Here is an 18,614-nt window from a genome sequence, read left to right on the forward strand (position 1 = left end):
ACCCAAAAAATTATTTTTAGGGAGGAAATTTAAATGAAAACCACAATTTTGCACATTTTGGAGGGTTTTGTTTTCACACTATACACTTTACGGTAGAAATGACATGTGTTCTTTATTCTGTGCGTCAATAGGATTAAAATTATACCCATGGCTAGATACTTTTATATTTTTGTACCGCTTAAAAAAAAAATCGAAAACTTTTTGTACAAAATCAGTAATCTAAAATAACCCTATTTTGACCACCTATAACTTTTTCATTTTTCCGTATATAGGGCGGTATGAGGGCTCATTTTTTGCTCATTTTATTGATACCACATTTTTGTATATAAACCTTTTTAGATCATTTATTTATTTTATTTTATTTTTTAATAAAATGTGACAAAAAAAAGCAGCATTTTTGGCCTTTTTTTTTATTTTTTACGTTTACACCATTCACAGTACGGGATCATTAACATTATATATTTCACACGCGACATTATATATTTCGCACGCGGCAATACCAAATATGTTTTATTAAAAAAATGTAAAAAATTTACGCTTTTTGGGGGTAAAATTTGAAAAACCGACAATTTTCATTTTTATTGGGAGAGGGGATTTTTCACTTTTTTTAAACTTTTTATTTTTACATTTTTCTACTTTTATTTTTATTTTTATTATTTATTTTTATTTTTTACACTTTTTATGTCCATAGGGGACTATCTGTAGCAATCACTTGATTGCTAATACTGTTCAGTGCTATGCATAGGACACAGCACTGCTCAGTATTATCGGTGATCTTCTGCTCTGGTCTGCTCGATCTCAGACCAGAGCAGAAGACCCTGGAAGACGGCAGCGCTGCCGGCGATCCGATCATCCATTCAAAGTACCGCACTGCCGCAAATGCCGTGATCTGTATAGATCACAGCGTCTGAGGGGTTAATGGCGGACATCTGCGCGATCGCGGATGTCTGCCATTACCGGCGGGTCCCCGGCTGCTGCTAGCACCGTTCCGATGCTTGCGGTAATACACAGGACGTAATTGTACGTCCTGGTGCGCGAATTACCGCCAAATCAGGACGCACATTTACGTCCATGGTCGTTAGGGGTTAAATCAGTAATTCCCAACCAGTGTGCCTCCAGCCTTTGGCTGTTTGGGCATGCTGGGAGTTGTAGTTTTGCAACAGCTAGTTGGGAAACCCTTATCTATATGGTCATAATGTAATACTACATTCCCCCAATAGTGGTCACTGTTGGGGAAATACGTAGATTCTGGACTTAGAGCAATCAGCTGATCACTTGGCTGGCTTTGACTTGGACAACGCCTTTAAAGGAGTACTCTGGACGAGGGGAAATTTTAAACTCATATTGATGCCAGAAAGTTATACAGATTTTTAAATGACTTCTATTTAAAAATCTTAATCCTTTCAGTACTTATCAACTGCTGTATGCTCCAGAGGAAGTTGAGTAGTTCTTTCCAGTCTGACGACGGTGCTCTCTGCTGACACTCTTTTTATTAGAAAAATACAAAACTTATCAAATACAAAACACAAAGCAAGCTTAACCAGCTATAACATAAATAAGAAATACTCTTGAACCAAAAACAAAACCTCATAAACAAAACCCTGCCTAACCGGCCAGCCCAGCTTTACTGAGATACTAAAATACTAAGATATTAAAATATGCCCAAAATATCTAATCAAACACTCACACACTTACCGAAAATGAACATAAGAAAAATAAATAAATAAATAAAATAGCACAACTTGGCTTGTCAAAATATAAACATAAAAGTTATCATTATCCGACTATAACTCAAAACCATCCATACTTGGGAACACGCAACAAGAAAACTAAACAGAAACGTAGCAAGCACACCTCAAAAAAAAAAAAAATTATTATATTTTATATATAATATATATATATATATATATATATATATATATATATATACATACACATACATACAAACAAAAACTATAATAGTAATAATAATAATAATCATCAAAATAATCATATCACACATACATTCACTTACAAAACGTCCAAATTAACTGGATCCTCTATCCGGGACTAATGAAAATACCAAAGAAAACATAAAACAGACCAAATAACTGAAATAAACTAAATAAACCACATATCAACACAGCAACTGGTCCGCCTACCATAACGCTGAAACAATATGAAACAATATAGATATAACACAATATAGGTACAAAATTACTAAATATACTATATAAATAAAATATAATATAAACAAAATATATGCACTACAGAAAACCCCTACAAAATCAATAGAAAACCCTAGGAAAAACCCTACACTAAAACTGTACCCTCACCCACACCACCCCTCCTGTACATGGGTCAGAGTCCATACCGTTCTTACAGTTCACAAAGTCCAGTCCTTAACTGACCCATGTCAGGTTCCCCAAAGATGAACACCACCACCCACAAGCACACCCTCCCCACCTAGCACTCCTCCCAACCAACTTATACACAAACTTATACACACTGAACCACAACCCACTTTAGGCCCAAGTTTGGTCGCCTGTAAGCCCTTCATACCATATCAGCTTAAAAACAAAACAAAAAACTAGCGTGCACATGCATCAGCCCACCACCAGAAAGAAGGATGGCAGACTTGATACATTCAAAATAATTTTACACTCTTTCCCTAACTCCCCCTACAATTCTCCCTAATCCTATCCCTTCATTCAAACTAACCCTGTTCTCATCCTATCTCTGTCCCTCTGACACTGTCCCTAACCAAAATAAAGGTACTCTACCTAAAAGGTCTAGTACCTAGGGCACATCAAAGGAAAACCCTCTCCATAGGAGAGAAGCCCTACTGGTACCAAGACTGTCATGCTCCAAAGACCTGATCTTCCCAAGGTCACCGGTGATGTTCCTACAGACCTCCACCTCGGAGAGGATTTTCTGTTGGGTCGACACTAAACACCGTGCATTCCACGTGTAGTACCTAACCACTAAACTGACTAAGAATAAAGTGCCCCGATCTCGGCCACCCAGGGTCCTGAATGCCCCATAAGCCCACTCCTGATAGGTAAGGCCGGCAAGTTGACTCCAGCCGATGGAAGCGCCCACCCTGTTGTAAACTCCTATATTAAAGGGACAATGAAGCAGGAAATGGTCCATGCTTTCCAGCATGTCCCCACACTCTTCTCGGGGACATCCCCGGTCATCAGAGTTCCTACACTTCAAATTGTCCCTCACATATAGCTTCCCCTGAAAGCAGCGCCAGGCCAAGTCCCAAAACTTCTGGGGGATCCTTTTCATGTTTAAAAGGTACAACCCCACCCTCAGATCCCGACCTGGGCAGTCCCTGAGCGCCAGAGGCTTCTGGAAGTGGGTCAACAGAACCCGTTTGTCAAGGAACTGCCTTGACTGGGTCCTGATCTCCCACACTCCCAGACCCCACCGACGTATCGCCTTCAGAGTCGGGGTAGCGTAAGCCGGAAGATATCCATGGGGCGTACGGAGGTCCTTCACTTGCCCTCCTGTCTCCCATTCCTGGAAGAAAGGCCGAAACCATTCCCTGCAGGAGAGTACCCACGGAGGAGCCCTCTCTGACCAGAGGTTTGAGATGTTAGCTTTCAAGAAGGTGTTGGTTAAGAACACCACAGGGTTTACCATAGATAAACCCCCTAGTCTCCTCGTGCGATACGTAACCTCCCTCTTGACTAGGTTCATCCTGTTCCCCCATAACAGTTGGAAAAACAGGCTGTAGACCCTAGTGTAGTAAGCCTCTGGCAGGATACATACGCTGCCCAGATAGATAAACAAGGGGAGCAGGTACGATTTGATCAGGTGTACCCTTTCCCTGAGGGTCATAGACCAACCCTTCCACTGGTCCACCTTCTGAGTGGCATCCTGGAGCTTACCATCCCAGTTTTTGGTGGGATAATCATCCTGGCCGAATATGATGCCCAACACTTTTGCTGACTCTTGGGGCCCTGGAAGGGTGTCCGGGAGATCAAACGTGGGATCTCCCCCTCCCAGCCAGAGACTCTCACACTTATCCCGGTTGATCTTAGACCCGGATGCCTCCGAGTAGCGGTCCACTTCCGACATCACCACATCGACCTCCTCTCGCGAGGACACGAAAATGGTGACATCGTCAGCGTACGCCACCACTCTCTGGGCGACATCCAGCTCTGCCAGGTTCATCCCGACTCCCGCCAACGGCCCACAATCTACCCTCCGGACGAAGGGATCGATTGCGAACACGTATAAAAGCGGGCTCAAAGGACAACCCTGACGGACTCCGGACCCCACCTCAAAAGAGTGGCCAGACCAACCGTTCACCAGTGGGAAACTCTCTGCCCCTGCATACAAGATCTTAAGCCAATTCACAAAAGTACTCGGTAAGCCATATCTCAGGAGGACGGACCAGAGGTACTCGTGGTTCACCCGATCAAACGCTTTGGCCTGATCCAGGGACAGCAAGTACCCCTTCCAGAAACCCGCACTACTCCTCTCCAGTGCCTCCCTGACACTAAGGACCGCACTTAAGGTGCTTCGGCCTGGAACAGAGCAGTGCTGAGCTCCTGAAAGGAGCCGGGGTGCAAACTTCACCAGCCGATTAAACAGTATCTTGGCCAGAAGCTTCCTGTCCGTATTGAGAAGAGCTATGGGCCTCCAATTCTCAATACGGCTGGGATCTTTACCCTTTGATAGAAGAATCAGGGCTGACCTCCTCATTGACTTCGGCAGAGTGCCCGAGGAGAGACACTCATTGAATACCTCAGTCAAGAGGGGAGCTAAAGACTCCTTAAAGGTCCTGTACCACTCGGATGTTAAGCCATCCGGACCTGGCGACTTCTTAGGGGCGAGCCCCTCGATCGCCAGTCTCACTTCCTCTTCCCTGATTCCTTCTGCCAAAACATCAAGAGAGGGGTCTACCCCTGGCTCAGGAATGGTTTCAGCCATTAAAGCCGACATCTTGTCTCGATCTAGATCCTTCCTCCCCAAGAGGTGCGAGTAGAAGGATCTGACGACCTCCAAGATCCCTGATCTGGACCGATTCAGAGATCCTGTACTATCAATCAGTCCTGAAATGACTTTACTACTCACTGACATCTTACAGTTTCTGTAAGGGTCGGGCGAGCGGTACTTCCCGAAATCCCTCTCAAAAACCAAAGATGCGTGCCTATCGTACTGACACCTCATCAGCAAGGATTTCACTCTGGAGATATCCTCTCGGCTACCTCCAGTCGAGACAAGGAGCTCGAGTTTCCTCCTCAGACCCTGATACAGGCGATACCTGTTCAGGGACCTGAGGCTCGAGAGCTGGCGGAAGAACCCCGCAACCCGCTTCTTCAATATCTCCCACCACTCTGACTTACTACTACATAGGCCCAGTAAAGGTACCTGACTCTGAAGAAAATCCTCAAAGGACTGTCTTATCTCCGCTTCCTCCAGGAGGGACGAATTCAGCTTCCAATAACCTTTTCCCATCCGGGGGGTCTCTGAAACATTCAGGGAAAACAAAATCATACAGTGGTCGGAGAACTCCACCTCAACCACGGACACTGCGGAAGAGACGGCTTCCTCCTTTAAATAAAACCTATCTATCCTAGACCTGCGACTACCTTGATGATAGGTGAAACCCGTGTGGCCTGAGGGGCTCCGGATGTGGGCGTCCTCTAGGCGAGCTTCTCTAGCTATGCTAATCAGTGCCACACTATCGCAAGTCAGCGGACCATTGGAGCCTCCTATCTTGGGACCTCGTGACGTTATTGAAGTCCCCTCCAAAGATCACTTGCCGACTCGTAAAAAGAAAGGGCTTAATCCTCATAAAGAGATCTTTACGGCCCCGCTTAGTTTGCGGGGCGTAGATGTTAATGAGCCGGAGCTCTTGTCCCTTCATGAAGACATCTAAGATCAGGCACCTCCCCATTTCTAACTCAATAACCCGTCTGCATTCAACAGGAGCGGTAAAAAGGACCGCCACCCCACTATACGGCTCAGCCGCAAGAGACCAGTGGGAGGGACCGCGCCTCCACTCTCTTCTGGCTTTTACCAGGGAGGCTAGATCTGACAACCTGGTCTCTTGCAGATACAAAATGTCGGCTTCAACACGGCCGAGAAAATCAAAGGCTGCGAATCTAGCCGTATCAGACTTTATGCTGGCACAGTTAATAGATGCCAGTGTCAGTGGGGTGAGTGCCGCCATCCTGGGTGATCGAGTTAGATGGCCTCACCCCTTAAACCTTCTTCCTCTCCTTCCCTCCACCCCCATCTGAATCGGAGGAAGACCCTTTGCCTCTTTTTAAACTCAGGGATATATCCATCCCAGGATCTTTACCTCCAGCATCTGGTGTTACCTCTCCCCCTGAGGAAACTGCCTCAGAGGAAGGAGGCTCGGCACCTCCTGGAGGCCGCACTGCCTCCGGACCCTCGAGAAGAGGAGGGGAGATGGTATCCCCAAGGGCCTCATATCGATTTGAAAGGACGATCAGAGGGTCAGAGACTGAGTTGTTCCTTCTATGGTCTGAGGCTACAACTGAAGAGGAGGACGGCGCTGCCTTACTCTTACCCTTCTTCCTCCTCTTCTTCTTCTTCTTTTCCTGGCCACCATTTACTGTCTGCCCCTCCTTCTCCTCCTCATCCACAGTTTCGGATTCAGAGGCATGACTGGAGGAAGGAGCATCTTGACCTTCTTCCCTACGTAGTCTCCCTATCTCCTCATTCAGTTCGGCCCCACCCAAAGCCTCAGAGTTATTCTGACCTCCTTCTGAGCCAGTGTCTGGAGTGGGACCCCGAGCTACCCCTGACACCTTGGCATTCTCAAGGGCCCTCTCCAACCTGCGCTTCTCCTCTCGCCTCCGCATAGAGGGGGTCTTATGTTTTTCCTTCACTGGCTTTGGTGCCCCCTCTCCTCCACTAGTCCCCTCCCCCGCTGTGGCAACCGTTAGGCTCTCCCCAGCTGGGGCGGTCACAGTGTTGGAGAACGAGCGTGGACACCGGCTGAACGGGTGACCTAAGTCACCACACAAGTTACACCGAATCTGCCCACAGGTGGCCGCCAGATGACCCACCCCACAGCAGAGGGCGCATATCTGCTGAGTGCAGTTGGCACTAAAGTGGTTTGGGTCACCACACCTGTGACACAGCCTCGGCTGCCCCTGGTAGAAGATCTGAATCCTGTCGCGTCCCAGAAAGGCGGCCGAAGGGATGTGGGTGACCGTGTTCCCTGAACGCCTGAGACGAACGGAAAACGTCCAGGCCCCAGACCATATATTGTGCTCGTCAAAGTTCTTCCGGGGGACGTCCGTCACCTCCCCGTACCTGCCCAGCCAGGTCATAATGTCATAACAAGAAAGTGACTCGTTACGGGTCAAAACGGTCACTTTCTTTACCATACTCTGGCGAGATACCGCTTTTACAGCGAAATCTCGCCATCCGGGCTCTTTTTTTCATCAGCTCATAATTAGACCAAAAGAGATCTAGTCCTTCCGGCCTAACAAAGCTGACGTCAAACTCGGAGGAGCCGAAGGGGTGAATCAGGGCAAAGATGTCCCCAGCCCTGAAACCCATCTGGAAAAGAAGCTCCACCACCTTGCCCCTTTGGGGGCACGCATCTTCGCCTTTCCAGACCAAACGGGCCACATTCCTGCGACCTACCTCCTGCCCGTGTGTCTGGAGGGACCATACGGTCTCCCCATTCCTCTCTCGGAACGCTCCTAGACCATGTCTCTCCACCCAAAAAGACAGGTCCATCTCCTTTCCCTCTACCTGGAGCGTCCTTTCTCCTCTCTTTAGTGCCTCCAGGAGACGCCGTTGCAACTGACCTTCACCAGATGCAGGAGGTAAAGATCCTACTGAACCCCCAGCCGCCACACTTGCATAACTCCTGACGACCGGGGGGGCAGCCGGACCAGACACCGTCCCTACATCCCCGCCTAGGCCACCTGTACTGCCACAAAAGCCACTCTTATTCCTACCATCCACACCACTACTACTACTACTCTCATTCACACCACTACTCCTCCCATCTGCACCACTACCACCCCTCCTATTCACTCCACTATCACCACTCTTAATCACTTCACTGCCACTCCTCCCGATCACTCCACTACCACTCCTCCCATCTGCACCACTACCACTCCTCTCATTCACTCCACTATCACCACTCTCATTCACACCACTACCACTCCTCCCATGTGCACCACTACCACTCCTCTCATTCACTCCACTATCACCACTCTCATTCACACCACTACCACTCCTCCCATCTGCACCACTACCACTCCTCCCATCTGCACCACTACCACTGCCACATACATCCCTCTCATCCACAGCACTACCACTCCCATCTTTCACACACCTTGTATTAACATTGCTTTTATTGACAGTATTTTTGGGATCAGCAGCTGCTTCACCCACTACCTCTGGGCTGGCCTGGACATGCTTTAGCTTGGCCTTTTTGTACATTCTCAGGTTGCCGGCGGCTGCCATTGTCGGCGACGCTGACTCCTCCTCCATTCGAGATGTCACCGCCGACATCACCTCCCGAAGCTGAGGCTGCCCCTCCAGGCGCACCTCCACCACTCCTCCTGCCACTGATGTGCAGGGACTCCCCTCTCTCACAGGGGAGATCCCTGCAGTGCCTGCGCCACACACTGTGCCCAACCGCACATGCTCAGCAGCAGGTTCTGACACCTGGACGCTCCCCCCCCTCTCAGGGGAGTGCCCCGCAGCACCGACACTACTAGCAGCGCCCATGGGACCGCCCCCCAAGCAAAAGATCTCACCACACACCTCAGGCGCCTGGACACTCCCCCCCCCTCTCAGGGAAGTGCCCCGCAGGGCTAGTAACATTGCCCACAATACTCGGGGAACCGCTCCCCTTGCAAACTGCCGCATAACTATTGCCCACTATTAGCCTGTCCTGCTCTTCCCTACCAGCAGGACGCGTGACTGTAGCACCCGCGGCCATGTTGGATGCAGCAGTGTACCCCCCGTGCTGGTCCCGTTCCACAGCAGAAGCGGGATCTGGCAGGGTGGGGGGCCCAGCAGCCTGAACCAACTTTTCAGGTGGCCCAGACTGCTGGATAGGAGAGAAAGCAAACTTTATCTGCTCCTCAGCCTTATTCTTCTTCTTTTTCTTCCCCTTACTCTCCTCAGGGCCCAGGTCCTGGCCAAAACTGAAATTTTCCAGACGGGTGGGTGACTCCTGTATCACTATGGCCCGCAGGAGCCCCCCACAGACCAGTCCACTGTCACCGCCATCATTACTGTCACTTTCCTCAGAGGTGGCTGGTAGGGCGACTTGGGCAGGGTTGATGTAATCCGCACTCGGGGTGACAGAGGTCTTAGGGGTACACGGGGTATCACACACATCCCCCTCACTCTCATCACCCTCACTGCCGCCATCTCCCTCACCACCTTCCTCCATCTTCTCCTCCGTGACACACAAGCACTCTTCCTCCCCCTGACTATCCTCTTCCTCCTTCACAGGGGTCCGCATGGTTTTATAGCGGTCTTCATTCTTTAATTTTTCTTTAAACATGCCTGCTCCCTCTACAATCAGCATTCGGGCTCTCACCACCTCCTGCTCCTCTGCCTTCAGCTCACACACCCTGGCAGCAAACTTAGCCCTCATAGCCTTGGCAGAGTTATCTGTTTGGTAGCGGGCAAACTTCAGGTCCCTTATGATTTTCAGCTTTTTCCCCAGCTGCTCATATTCTACAAGATTTGCCTGCATGCGGGAACCGAAAGTAGCTAGCGACTCCCTGGGACCCTTCACCCCCCATTGCTGGGGTTCCATAGTATCAGACACAGTCCCCGAAGACATAACCATAAGCTTCTTACCGGACGCCTTGCGGTTTCCAGCGAAGGACGGGGGAGTGGGCTCCACATTACTGCGGAGCCTGCTGGATCTTCTCACCCTGTCCTGGGAATCGGCCGTAGCTCTCTCACTCCCACCCCCCTCCGGCCTAGTTCGAGGGGTGGAAGTCTGGGGCTCCATAGCAGGAGGCTCTCCCAAGGAAGCTGCCACCCTCCTGGGGAAAAGGCTGTAGGAAACACTGCTTCAATCCTCTCTCTCTGGAAGTCAGACACACCCAACAGCTGCTGTGTTCCACAGGAAGTGCTCTCTGCTGACACCTCAGTCCGTGTCAGATGAGGTTTGCTATGGGGATTTGCCTTTACTCTGGACAGTTCCTGTTACGGACAGAGGTGGCAGCAGAGAGCACTGTGGTCATACTGGAAAGAACTACCCAACTTCCTTTAGAGCATACAGCAGCTGATAAGTACTGGAAGGATTAAGATTTTCAAATAGAAGTAATTTACAAATCTGTATAACTTTCTGGCACCAGTTGATTTGAAAATATTTTTGCCTCTTTAGTACCCCCTTTAAAGGTGGTTTGTTTTTTGTTTTTGTTTTTTTATTCTTTTCAGACAACATTTGTGTGTTTGTTTTTTGTTTGGTGTTTTTTTTTCTGTGCTATTTAGGTTGGTAACATCAGTGTTTCCGTTTATTTGCTGGACAGAATAGCTATTCCATAGAGCAGGATCCAATAAAAACCTATACCATCCAGTATGTTTTTTCTTTTTTTTCATCAAAGTTTGTTTTGCTTAAGCTTAAAGGGGTATTCCAGTAAAAAAACAAAACTTTTTTTTATATCAACTGGCTCCAGAAAGTTAAACAGATTTTTAAATTACTTCTATAAAAAAAAAAATCTGAATCCTTCCAGTACTTATCAGATGCTGAAGTTGAGTTGTTCTTTTCTATCTGACCGCAGTGCTCTCTGCTGACACCTCTGTCTGTCTCAGGAGCTGCCCAGAGTAGAAGCAAATCCCCATAGCAAACCTCTCCTGCTCTAGACAGTTCCTGACATGGACAGAGATGTCAGCAGAGAGCACTGTGGTCAGACAGAAAAGAACAACTCAACTTCAGCATCTGATAAGTACTGGAAGGATTAAGATTTTTTTAATAGAAGTAATTTACAAATCTGTTTAACTTTCTAGAGCCAGTTGATATGAAGAAAAAAAAATGTTTTTACTGGAATACCCCTTTAACCCCTTAAGGACTCAGCCCATTTTGGCCTTAAGGACTCAGACAATTAAATTTTTAAGTTTTCATTTTTTCCTCCTCGCCTTCTAAAAATCATAACTCTTTTATATTTTCATCCACAGACTAGTATGAGGGCTTGTTTTTTGCGCGACCAGTTGTCCTTTGTAATGACATAACTCATATCATAAAATGTATGGCGCAACCAAAAAACACTATTTTTGTGGGGAAATTAAAACGAAAAACGCAATTTTGCTAATTTTGGAAGGTTTCGTTTTCACGCCGTACAATTTACGGTAAAAATGACGTGTGTTCTTTATTCTGAGGGTCAATATGATTAAAATGATACCCATTATTACATACTTTTATATTATTGTTGCGCTTCAAAAAAAATCACAAACTTTTTAACCAAATTAGTACGTTTATAATCCCTTTATTTTGATGAACTATAACTTTTTTATTTTTCCGTATAAGCGGCAGTATGGGGGCTCATTTTTTGCACCATGATCTGAATTTTTTTTTTTTTTTGATACCACATTTGCATATAAAAAACTTTTAATACATTTTTTATAATTTTTTTTTTTTTATAAAATGTATTCAAAAAGTAGGAATTTTTGACTTTTTTTTTTATTTTTCGTTCACACCGTTAACCGTACGGGATCATTAACATTTTATTTTAATAGTTCGGACATTTACGCACGCAGCGATACCAAATATGTCTATAAAAAAATGTTTTTACGCTTTTTGGGGGTAAAATAGGAAATAACGGACGTTTTACTTTTTTATTGGGGGAGGGGATTTTTCACTTTTTTTTAACTTTTACTTTTACATTTTTTTTACATTTTTTTTTACACTTGAATAGTCCCCCATAGAACAGATCAGTGTTTTCGGTCATCTTCTGCTCTGGTCTGCTCGATCACAGACCAGAGCAGGAGACGCCGGGAGCCGCACGGAGGAAGGAGAGGGGACCTTCGTGCGGCGTTATGAATGATCGGATCCCCGCAGCAGCGCTGCGGGCGATCTGATCATTCATTCAAATCGCGCACTGCCACAGATGCCGGGATCTGTATTGATCCCGGCACCTGAGGGGTTAATGGCGGACGCCCGTGAGATCGCGGGCGTCGGCCATTGCCGGCGGGTCCCTGTCTGCGATCAGCAGCCGGGATCAGCCGCCCATGACACGGGCATCGCTCCGATGCCCGCGGTTATGCTTAGGACGTAAATGTACGTCCTGGTGCGTTAAGTACATTTACGTCCTGCGTCCTTAAGGGGTTAACCCCTTAACAACGCAGGACGTATATTTACGTCCTGCGCCGGATCCCGCGATATGAAGCGGGATCGCGCCGCGATCCTGCATCATATCGCGTCGGTCCCGACGCTCATCAACGGCCGGGACTCGCGGCTAATACCACACATCGCCGATCGCGGCGATGTGCGGTATTAACCCTTTAGCTGACCGCCGCTTCTAAAGTGAAAGTGAAAGTGACCCGGCTGCTCAGTCGGGCTGTTCGGGACCGCCGCGGTGAAATCGCAGCGTCCCGAACAGATGACCGGACACCGGGAGGGCTCTTACCTGCCTCCTCGGTGTCCGATCGACGAATGACTGCTCCGTGCCTGAGATCCAGGCAGGAGCAGTCAAGCGCCGATAACACTGATCACAGGCATGTTAATACACGCCAGTGATCAGCATAGGAGATCAGTGTGTGCAGTGTTATAGGTCCCTATGGGACCCATAACACTGCAAAAAAAAAGTAACAAAAAAAAGTGTTTAATAAAGGTCATTTAACCCCTTCCCTAATAAAAGTTTGAATCACCCCCCTTTTCCCATAAAAAAAATAAAACAGTGTAAAAAATAAATAAATAAACATATGTGGTATTGCCGCGTGCGTAAATGTCCGAACTATAAAAATATATAATTAATTAAGCCGTACAGTCAATGGCGTACGCGCAAAAAAAATTCCAAAGTCCAAAAAAAGCGTATTTTGGTCACTTTTTATACCATTAAAAAAATTAATAAAAAGTGATCAAAAAGTCCGATCAAAACAAAAATCATACCGATAAAAACTTCAGATCACGGCGCAAAAAATGAGTCCTCAAACCGCCCTGTACGTGGAAAGATAAAAAAGTTATAGGGGTCAGAAGATGACATTTTTAAACGTATAAATTTTCCTGCATGTAGTTATGATTTTTTCCAGAAGTGCGACAAAATCAAACCTTTATAAGTAGGGAATCATTTTAACCGTATGGACCTACAGAATAATAAGGTGTAATTTTTACCAAAATATGCACTGCGTAGAAACGGAAGCCCCCAAAATTTACAAAATGGCATTTTTTTTTCCGATTTTGTCGCACAATGATTTTTTTTTTTCTGTTTCGCCGTGCATTTTTGGGTAAAAGGACTAATGTCACTGCAGAGTAGAATTGGCGACGCAAAAAATAAGCCATAATATGGATTTTTAGGTGGAAAATTGAAAGGGTTATGATTTTTAAAAGGTAAGGAGGAAAAAACGAAAGTGCAAAAAACGGAAAAACCCTGAGTCCTTAAGGGGTTAAAACAGCTATGTGGCATTTTATATAATTAGGGTGCGTTCACACTGAGTAATTAAAGAGTAATTCCTCTTGAATTCTCTGCCTAGAAATAATTAACATCTGCTTTGCCATTCACTTCAATGTACTTTTACTCTACACTGTTCACTCCGCGTAAATTGCGCTCGCCGAATTCCGCCGCAGAACTCCATTCCGCTAAAAGAAAGAACATGTTCATTCTTCTTGCGGAATACGCGAACAGAAGTCCATTGAAGTCTATTTCTGCTTGAAATTGTTTCCGCACGGAATTCGCATGGAATTTGCAGGGAATTCGCGTGGAAATTCCGCAGGAAAAAAAAAATAAATAAAAATAGAATTTTCAATTGGTAGTTGTAGTCCCACAAAAAAAAAAAAAAAAAAAAAAAAAGTTTCCTCCTATATTCTGCACAGAAAATCTGCAGAAAATTTGCACAAATTTGAAGCGGGGAAAAAAACGGTAAATTCCGCAGCATAATTTTCCGCAAGGATTCCTCTCCTATTCCTCAGTGTGAACGCTCCCTTATACAGAAAAGGTGTCAAGAAATCTCCCCTATCCTCAGGTTATTTGTGGTATAACAACTTTCATTCACTTCAATGAAACTGAGCTGCAGTACCACACACCACCTCACGACAAATGTTTGGCGCTGTTTCTGGAAGAAAACAAGTTATGTCTAGAGCACAGACAGTGACACTAACATGACAAAGAGAGAATCATGTCTCTGGATGGCAACCAAATGGGCTCCTAGAATTTTGTAAATGGTGGCATGACGTTAAATGCGTATGACTGACTATTCCCAACTAGTTCAGATCACTGCTTTTCCATGTTGCAATGTGGAAAGAAAATATATATATATAAGGCATATCTGCAATGGAGGATCTGTCCGGGGCCTCGATTTCAGAATCCATTCAAATAACTGGAAAAAATAAAACTGTATGTCATTTTATTTATTATTATTTATGTTCTAGTAAAATGAAAGACCCATCGATGTTATCCTAGCCTAATAATTCCTGTAGAGTACATATATGGTGCTAGAAATTATTATAAAAGAAGACCTCAGAATATAATGCACGGTCACACGGAGTCCTCCAGGGTGGGAGACACTCTTTGCAACAGCTTTTTGTTCTGGCTAAAATATCTGGTTGCAGATCAGGGGATTTCTTTCTGGAATATCTATATTCTACGGCTGTCCAGGCATGCTGGGAGTTGTTGTTTTTGCAACAGCTGGAGGCACACTGGTTGGGAAACACTGATCTGTATGATGGGACAACCCCCTGCTTAGTATGAAACAAACAAGGACCGGATTGGAGTTGATGCAGCATCGGTAGTGTTTTGGCAGGATGACAGATATCCAAACGGTGATCCATGAACCTGTTTGTCTGCATTGCCTTTTATGTTAGACGTGAGTCATGTTTGCTTCTAAGCTTTGTTTGTAGGTAAAAGGTTCTGTGCGTTCAATGTATATAGCAAACTAGCTGAGTACCCGGTGTTGCCCAGTTTTTCCTTCCTAATCCTTGTTGGGGAGGAAAATCAACAAAGGAGGAAGCTTTTGACTTCATATCCGGTCCTCCTATCCCGTCTCCGTATGCTGTCCTCATATTTTGTCCTTATGTCCCGTCATTATGTCCCATCCTCATATCCCGACCTCATATCCCGACCTCATATGCTGTCCTTATGTCCCATCCTCATATCCTGTCCTCAGGTGGGACTGATTTGTGATGAAGATATTGTAATCTCAAAATAGAAGGGGACGTGGCTTTGTGGGATTGGGCGTGATTTGCGAGCCAGACCGATGCACACAAAGGGTAGATAATTAAAGGGGTGGGGCTTAAACAGTGAGTGTGTCTTTGTGAGATGGGGTGTGGCTTGCAAGCCGGATTGACACATTCACCAAGAGATGCAGAGCGGAGCTTGTGGAGTAAGGTACTCGAAGTCCCATATACTCGCATGGGACTTGAAACAAAAACCCATCTTTTATGTAAAGGTGTAGGTAAGGGTTAATTTAACTATCATATCTTTTTATTTGACATATAAGTAATATGTGTACCAGGTATTATTGAAATATCTCCAACATACATTTCCCATAGATTTGCATAGGACTTTAAACAGAAACCCTGACCCTCACAAATGGGGGTAGTTAAGGGTTAAATTAACTATCCTATATTTTAAGTGGACATATAAGTAACATGTGACCAAGTATTATCGAAATATCTCCAGCCGTTTGGAAGTTATGCAGTAACATATATTTCCCATAGACTTGTATGGGACTTTAAACAAAAACCCCGACCCTGGCAAATGGGGCTGAGTAAGGGTTAAATCACCTATCCTATGTTTGTTGTTGCGGAGAAGATTGAAGAATACCCTTAGTAGATGGCGCAGCAGCTCTTTCAGACAAACGGAGTTGGACCAAAGCTTGGTTTAAAGGGGTATTCCAGGCCAAAACTTTTTTTTTTTTTTATATATCAACTGGCTCCGGAAAGTTAAACAGATTTGTAAATTACTTCTATTAAAAAATCTTAATCCTTCCAATAGTTATTAGCTTCTGAAGTTGAGTTGTTGTTTTCTGTCTAACTGCTCTCTGATGACTCACGTCCCGGGAGCTGTGCAGTTCCTATGGGGATATTCATCATGCACAGCTCCCGGGACGTGACATCATCATTGAGCAGTTAGACAGAAAACTTCAGAAGCTAATAACTATTGGAAGGATTAAGATTTTTTAATAGAAGTAATTTACAAATCTATGTAAGATATATATATATATATATATATATATATATATATATATATATATATATATATATATATATATATATCTTACATAGATTTGTAAATTACTTCTATTAAAAAATCTTAATCCTTCCAATAGTTATTAGCTTCTGAAGTTTTCTGTCTAACTGCTCAATGATGATGTCACGTCCCGGGAGCTGTGCATGATGAATATCCCCATAGGAACTGCACAGCTCCCGGGACGTGAGTCATCAGAGAGCAGTTAGACAGAAAACAACAACTCAACTTCAGAAGCTAATAACTATTGGAAGGATTAAGATTTTTTAATAGAAGTAATTTACAAATCTATGTAAGATATATATCTATCTAATATAATATAATGTTTTGCCTGGAATACCCCTTTTTAAGGTCCACAGCGGGACCAAATTTTATTTGGTAAATAAAATGAATAAACATGCGATGACGCATCAGATCAGGATGCTATACAGTGATCATGCTAGCACTTAAATACATTAAAAAACCTCCAAATTACAGGTAAGGGCGGAGCTTATGACATCATCAATTTTCAAAAACTTGCAGGGGAAAGAAAAAACACATAGTATCACATATACATATAATGTGGGTACATAGTGGATTTACAAGGTGCTTAATCACAATAGTTATGATGTGTATACTGCTCCATATCTCTCTGTTTGGAGCGCAGGAGCGGAAGTGCAAACCTGTCAGCTTCTACTAGCAGGCGGCAGCTTCCTGGAGCGCCATGGCTGTGGTTGTCATGGACACGTTGCCATGCGCAGCAATCACGTGGCCGCACATGGCAAATAGGAGTTCACACAGATCGCGCAATGTAAACAATGCGATCTGTGTGAGCGCATCGCAGCGGCGCTGTCAGAGGAGGCAACATGATGGAGAAAGCGCATAGTAGCGGCGCTGTCAGCCGCTGTGATGTGTATATAAGAATAGGCAAAATGAATGGATGACACAGTGTCCACCCCCACCTCCCCCTCTATACCAGCCAGCCACCCCTCTATCCTTTTGCCTCTTCTTATATACACATCACAGCGGCTGATAGCGCCGCTACTATGCGCTTTGGTCCAACTCCGTTTGTCTGAAAGAGCCGCAGCGCCATCTACTAAGGGTATTTTTCAATCTTCTCCACAACTCATCCAGGACAGTGCTACTGCTACTCCTGTTACCCAGAAGGCTCGGCAGCGACTCCACCTTTTCAGTACCCCAGTATCACTGGGGTGATATGCTCGTATTATCTATTTTAAGGTGAGCAGCCATCTATATGGTTCCTGTCTAACTCAGGACTACTTTTGCTCCGGTCTCCAAGGGTAATACACCAGGCGCCGGTATCGGTCTCTCCTTTTTTTTTCTATGTTTGTTGTTGACATATAAGTAACGTGTGCCAAGTTTCATGTTAATATCTTTAGCTGTTTGGAAGTGATGCTGGAACATAAACAAACACACACACACATTGGCCCTCCTTTACTATTGCAAACCCGACCTGTTTTGTCAGGTTGTGCGCCACATTCTGTTTGCGCCAGAAATTCTGTCTGCGTCAGAATTTGTGCCAGAAACTGCGCCAGAATTTGTGCCAGAATTGAAAAAAAACAGACCAACTCTACATTTTGCTAAGAAAACCCGAAAAGGGGCGTGGCCGTCGAGAAAAGGTTGCGTGATCACAGAAAAAGGGCGTGTTCCCGACATTTTCACAAAAAACAACATATTTACAAAGGTTTCTACAGAAAATGTGGTGCATTTCAACTGAGGAAAACTCTACAGATAAGAGCATGTTTAAAAAAAAAAAAAAAAAAAAATATAATAAAAAAAATAATAATTTAGGGAAACCTAAGTAAATACTGTGGGAAAAAAAAATTCTAGGGAATTAAAACCCACAAAGAAAACTACCCAACACTCTTAGTAAATAAGGGCCATTGAGATATATAAATATAATATATACTAGCTGAGTACCCGCTGTTGCCCGATTTTTCTTTCCTCATCCTTGTTGTGGGGGAAAATCAACAAAGAAGGAAGCTTTTGACTTCATATCCCGTCCTCATAGCCCGACCTCCTATCCCGACCTCCTCTCTCTGTGAGATGGGGTGAGGCTTGCAAGCCGGATTGACACATTCACCAGGAGGTGCAGAGCTTGTGGAGTAAGGTACAGGAAGTCCCATATACTCGCATGGGACTTGAAACAAAAACCCATCTTTTATGTAAGGGTCTATGTAAGGGTTAATTTAACTATCATATCTTTTTATTTGACATATAAGTAATATATGTACCAGGTATTATTGAAATATC

The 18,614-nt window shown here is 45.0% G+C and overlaps 1 protein-coding gene across 3 annotated transcripts in view; it reads left to right on the forward strand.

The window, feature by feature from the left end:
* Positions 1-18,614, forward strand: part of RNF103 (ring finger protein 103) — a 37,589-nt gene that overhangs the window by 7,814 nt on the left and 11,161 nt on the right. The gene's annotated exons all lie outside the window — the stretch shown is intronic.

This window comes from Hyla sarda, chromosome 1, assembly GCF_029499605.1.
Source record: "Hyla sarda isolate aHylSar1 chromosome 1, aHylSar1.hap1, whole genome shotgun sequence".
In the NCBI taxonomy this organism is placed as follows: domain Eukaryota; kingdom Metazoa; phylum Chordata; class Amphibia; order Anura; family Hylidae; genus Hyla; species Hyla sarda.